Source organism: Balaenoptera physalus, assembly GCF_965194825.1.
Source record: "Balaenoptera physalus genome assembly, chromosome: 16".
In the NCBI taxonomy this organism is placed as follows: domain Eukaryota; kingdom Metazoa; phylum Chordata; class Mammalia; order Artiodactyla; family Balaenopteridae; genus Balaenoptera; species Balaenoptera physalus.
In genome coordinates this window covers 40,174,820-40,181,153 of record NC_138898.1, presented here as the reverse complement: position 1 = coordinate 40,181,153, position 6,334 = coordinate 40,174,820, and positions in this window count along the sequence as shown.

The window sequence follows — 6,334 nt, the reverse complement described above, 5'->3', positions numbered from 1 at the left end:
TTCTGACCATTTTGTTGACTTCTAGTAGATCCAAGGTCTTTCCCATCCCACTGGATAGAGCATAGAGAGAGAGAATAGGGAAGTCGAAGAAGCTAGGATTTGGGGCTATGTCTAAATAGCCACCTAACCAGGAAACCTGGCAGAGAGCAGATGAAATAAGAATCACCAGCTTCATTATGAGAGAATTAGGGAGAATGAATCCTGTATTCAAGAATCAGGGTGGAAGGAGTCAGGGGTCTAGGAATTAAAGATGATCCTTGTAAGAGGTCCCAGCAAAAAAAAAAAAAAAATGAAAAAAAAAATGAAAAAAGTGAGCTACGGCATCTCAAAATGAAATGGATTGGGAGCCTTTGCCTAGAGAAACAGAAATAGAGTAGAATGCACCAGAAGTATGTTTTGCTGAGAACTCATGTAGCTAGTCTGTGTTCCTTTCTAGACCTCTGTGTGAGGTTAGTGGGGTTAGTTCACAGACTTGTGTGACTTTGGATGAATCACTTTACCTTCTGGGCCTCTTCTTTTTATTTTGAAAATTATCACCCAGATCCACCTGTAAGATCCTTTCCAAACATATTAATTCGACCACTGTTTCATCTCCAAAAGCTTCTCTCCCACCTACCTCATTGAGGAATGTTTTCTACAGTGGCAAAGCACTCTTCCCTGGAGAAACCTTCTCATTCTGACCAAGCTAAATCCCCTCTGGGTTCAGTTTAAAAATGAAAGCCCCATCAACTGAAATCATAGATGTTTGAGTCCACACCTTCAAAATACCGAATTTCTGAAGAATGTTGAATTCCTGAATTTCTGTAACTTCCCTAAGAATCATCCACACCTCGATGGTGGACTCAGTGGAACCTCTGTCTGGTGACAGTGGCAGAGTGTTTCTGACAGAAGGTGGCTGGGTTCTACAATGCCAAAGAGAGTATCTGAGCAGCCACTGGGGGGGGGGTGGAGGGGCCCACTGCTCCTGGGACAATGCTTCAGGGCTTTTCTCAGTGGCTTGAACAGTGAAAGGAAACCTCTAGCATTTCATAGGATAAGACTGGGAAGATAATTGCGGTGACTGAAATAGCACAAGGCTGAGCTGACGATTTGGAAGATGGTGCCCATTCAAAGTGAAAGGGAAGTAAAAGACACTAGCGAGAAAGAGAAAGGGGAGGGAGGCAGTTTCCTTGAAAGACCTGAAAATGAGCAGGAGGGAAGATAAAAGGCTAGGGGCGTGCACAATAGCATCCGAGCCACCTAATTCTCTGCTCTGTATTCATCGCAGTCAACTCTGCAGAGCCCTCAATGAGGCTTTATGTTGAGCCTCATTATCTGCTCAGAGATGGAGGGCAGGCCATGCAAATGAAGCTGGGCCCGCAGATAGGCTGTGAAAAAACTGCAATTTGTCAGCATTGAGATAAACAAATGAAGGGCAGACTGCGTGTGGGAGGTGGACCCCCGGGAGCTTTCAGGGTATTTTGACACTTGTTGTGAGAAATATCTTCAGGGTCCGCACACTGGCTCCCTCCTTATCATTTGACTGAGGAAAAAGGGTCGCTAATTTACTTATGACTGAGACAGCTGGGGGGCTGTGGAGGATCTCTGCTTTCATCCATTGGTACTTAGGTCCTGGATTAATGTCCTTCTCATTAGGCTCAGCTTTCTTTTCTGTCTGCTGCTTGCACAACCTCTAGGAGGAGGGAATTTTTAAGCCTCTGAGAGTGGTTTGGGGGAGAAAACACACACAAACACACACACAGCAAACAACCTTTCAGTAAAGTGATGCTTCTGGCCAACCATAGGAATGTGGAATCATTCTCACACCAAGAAGATGGTGAAGGAAAGAACTCCTGTTTTCCAGAGAGCATTGCTTTGATTCTCCTGGTAACATTGTCTTGTTGGTTAAGGAAAAATAAAATGGTCCCATGTTAATTGTTGGGAGATTACAGGCTATGCCTCTTCCGTCAGCTGGAAGGGACAGCCTGTCAAAGCCCAGCAGAGAGTGGGAACAAAGCTGCCTTTGGTGATCTAGTCTATTCTCCAGTTTCTTAAAGGACTTTTAATGATGCTCTGGTGACAGCACCTTAGAAATCAGATCGAATCAATTGTAACACATTTTCAAAAGCAAGATTACGCAACAATGGGGTTGCCATCCCCTCTCTGAGCACGCCCGGCCACGAGGCCGCCTGCCGAAGCTTATCCACAGCTGTCGCCCAGCCTAAAGCTGTCAGGGTGCATCCCCACCGGCCCCACGGGGAGCCGAACCTTGGTGGCATGAGTGCCCCATCCATCTCAATCCCTCCCACAAAACAAGAGTCACTAAAAGCTCATTTGTGCCTCTTTGCCACTGGGGCCTCTACACAGATCTTTCTGTTCTTTGGAGGAGAATGATGTGGACTTAATTAAGTGTCGTAACTTATGTGTAGGGCTGTATTGATGGCGGAAATGTGGTACAGATGTGGTGTGAAATGATGGTTAATTACTCTGGTGAAGAATACAAATCAGGGTGAGCGCCCATTATCTGAGGCCACAAGGAGTTCCTAGGCACTCAATTACCGCCTTCTTTGTGACCGCAGCACACCAGATGGTTCCAACACCGAAGAGTTTTCTATTATCATAACATTTTTCTAGAGTGCCTTTTCTTCTTCTCCAATTCACCATAAGATGATTACCTTCTTATGGGGAGTTGATTGTTGGGAAGGGTGCCGGGGGGGTCAGGCCCCGATTCCATGGGGAGGAGCAGAAAAGGGGGCAGTGGGTGGTATCTGCAGCACAAGAGCCTGTAGCTGGATGGCTGTGATTCGGGCCACCCCATAATAGCTCATGTGAAATGACTGCTTGGTCCCCTCCTCCCGCTGAACCCACCACTTCCCTTCTGCCCCCAAATCCAGAAGACACAGTGTTCTGTGTGACCGGCTGCTCTGCCTTCTGTCAAAGCATTTCCAGCCAAGTGAGCAGTTTTTCTTTTAGGGGACTGAGTGGCCCTCAATACAATTCATTCCCACTCATTGGCACCACTGAGGCGTCAGGTGAGGACAAAAGTAAATGAGCTTGTGAATATAGGGCTAGTCATTAACTCAGGGCACCCAACTCTATCATCTGCCCATCCCTCCCCAGCTCCAGAGAAGGGGGTGAAAACAACAACTCCGTGGTAAATAAATAAATAAAACTCCACACCGTGAAAATCTCTGAAGCAGCAAGCCTGGACTTGAGACTCACAGAACCTGAAATGATTGGAATGATCCCGGGCCCTGAAAAATTTCCCTAATGAAAGAAAGACAAAATGGGGACAGGTTGAAACCACAGGCTGCTGTTCTGTTCATGGTGGAATCACCCCTGGGAAACAAGGAATTTCCAGGGAATTCCAGGTAATGTTTCTAGACACATTCCAGATGTGATAACTCCAGAACTCACAGGGGGACAGGAGACCAGCTGAGCACTTCTTCCCCCACCAGCCTACGTCCTGGGTTCCCACTGTCTCTCTTCCACTCCTTGAAAAATGCCCCTTCTCTCTGCAGAGTTATAATCTGGAGAGGTCTCATATTTTATGCTGAAAGGGCAAAGCCCTCCAGACCTCTCTCTGAAGTGAACTGTTGTTATGGTTGCATCTGTTTGCTAAACATAATGATGGTGTTATGAGGAGTAATGCCTTTATGACTTTCCTTCCTTAAGACAAAAGCACAGCCCAAGTGGTGTCTGCTTGAAACCCGATCATGTGGTTTTCAAGGCTGGCACCCACATCCTACTTTGGGGTTAGCCAAAGAAAACTGTATTTTGGTTTGGTGTTGCTAGCACTGAGGAAATGATCTCTGGTTCAGAGTTTATGTTTATTTAAACTGCGGCCACCGTGAGACACACGTCCATTTTCCATGACTGAAAAAAGCCTCCCCTTCCTCCCCCGACTGACTACTTCCAAAGGGAACATTTGCCCCTCTCATCCTCATAAGTGTCCTCCTATATAAAGCTAATGATGGCTCCATGATGGCGTGCATTGGCTCATCAAAAGAGAAATCAAAATGATGTCGAGTTATAGCCTAGAAAGTCAACACTGAACACCGTAGGCTAGTTATTATTCACAAACACATAAAGCCACTGACATGCATTGTATAGATCCAGTTTCAACCTTGTCTCTCCTTTAATAAATGAAACAAGCTGTACAGCAAACGAATAATCAAGTGGTGATAATGTCTGGGTTTCTAAGCAAGCAGCAGAAAGATTCATTTTTCTGTAACAACCACCACCATCAAAAAGAACTCATCAGAAATCCCTAAACCTGATTTTGGCTGCAACTAGAAAAGAATGCATATGTATGATCTTAGGCCCAATTACCACACTTTCATAATCAAATGCTTCTTTCACTTAATTCCAAAGAGGAGTCTAAACAGCTTTGACTATCTTTTGTGCGACATATAGCCAATCACTGAGCGTAATCTACAAAAGAATGGGAGAAGTTAGCCCAAAAGAGATAAAAATGAAAGAGAATTAGAGATTGCACTGACCACTATTGTGAGATGAATTCTTGAGATTTCGGTCTAAGATACGTGCACTTCCATTCTCTATTGTCGCTATAATCTTTACTGTATATAAAAGTAAGAGATTTTCAAAACTCACAGTGAGAGAAGAATGCTCTGAACCCCAGGACAAACCTATGATTTCTACTTTTCAATAGGTGGTTCTTGGATCATCCCTCTTCATTTTCTAAATTCAGTAACAGGTGGAACAAGAGGACTATTTGCTGCTAACACATGCTTAGAGCAGAGATCCTGGAACCTAGCGATGTGACAAAGACATGATGCAGCAATAGGTCAGTGAAAACTTCAGCAGGGGCTGTATGCTGAAAAGACCACAAAAACTGTTGTGAAGTTAACTGAGAATTCTCAAACATACTGCCTACATCTTAAATTTTTGAACTGTTTATCATTCAAGGAAAAAGGTATCTCCTTACCTTCTGTGATAGATTAGATTATGTTTCTGGAATATTCACTCCCTTCCTCTCACTTCCATGGGAATAATATAGTTCCCTGCTCCATTGATGTTGGTTTTGCCATGTGCTAAATTTATTTTGTGATTTACTTTTGGCCATGATGTTAACACACATGACACAGCAAAGGCTTGAAATGTACATACCTGTTTCCCCTAGTTTACTGATGCCTCTGCCAACATCAGGAGAAGCATATGCCCAGGCTTCCTTGCTAGACCCTAGAAGAGAAGAGATGCATGAAACAGAGCTGAGTTGCACCAGCCAAGTCCAGCCTCCATCAGCCAGCTCCCAGCCCATCCCAGTGTGTGCAAAAGCCAAACCAATATCTGTAGAGCCGCCCTGCTGAGCTCAGCCAACCTGCAGGTATATGAGCAATAAATGCTGATTTTTGTAGGTCACTAAGATTTTGTGGTTATTTGTTACACAGATTATGCTAGCAGTAGGTAACATATACATCTTCTTGGAAGTGATCTCATTATTAGACTGAATAATTTAGTGCTGTCGTTCTCAATCTTAGCTTAACAGAGATTCTGATTTCATTAAGTTAATCAATCTAATTCGGGCCCAGACATCAGTATTTTAAAATGTCCTCAAGTGATTCTAATGCACAGCCAGAGTTTAGAGTCATTGACACATATAAAGAAGTGATTATATATATATATATATATATATATATATATATATATATATATATATATATATATATATATATACACAAGGGGGCATCACTGGCAGTGGTATGGTCCTGAGAACAAAGGCAGAACCTGCGACTCTGACAGATTTATGGGAAGAAGAAGGTCATCCACATTACTTGTCCAGAGTGGATTTCAACCTTGGCTGTACCTTGGAATTATGTGCAGAACTTAAAAAACACAGAATTCTGAGGCCTTCCTGCAGAGATTCTTATTTAACTAGTCTACATTGTAACTTCATCTTGACATCACATTTTTAAAAAATTCCTCAAGTGATTGTAATGTGTACCCAGGGGTGAGAACTATTGGTGGAACAAATTGTTTTCAGGGTCATTAAGTAGTGGAGACCCACTCACAAGGGCTGTGATTTCAAGGCAAGGCTCTAGTCCTAGAGCAGGAAAAACCCAAAGAAATGTCCACAGTCCAAAAGAAGTGGCATTCCTGGTGGTGAATAGGGTTAGACAACTCATTTTTTGGACTTGAGGCATGAATCGAGATGCAATAGCAAGAAAACATAGCACTTAACAAGAATGGAAGCAGAAAGTCAGAATCAGAAAAGAAACAAAATGTACTTGAGGCCCTGAGTTACTGACCTGGGACATTTTAAGGTAACTTCGCTGAAAATAGTACTGCTCTAAGAGTTTGAGTCTGGGTTGAAATGATTTAGGCAAGGGTTTAG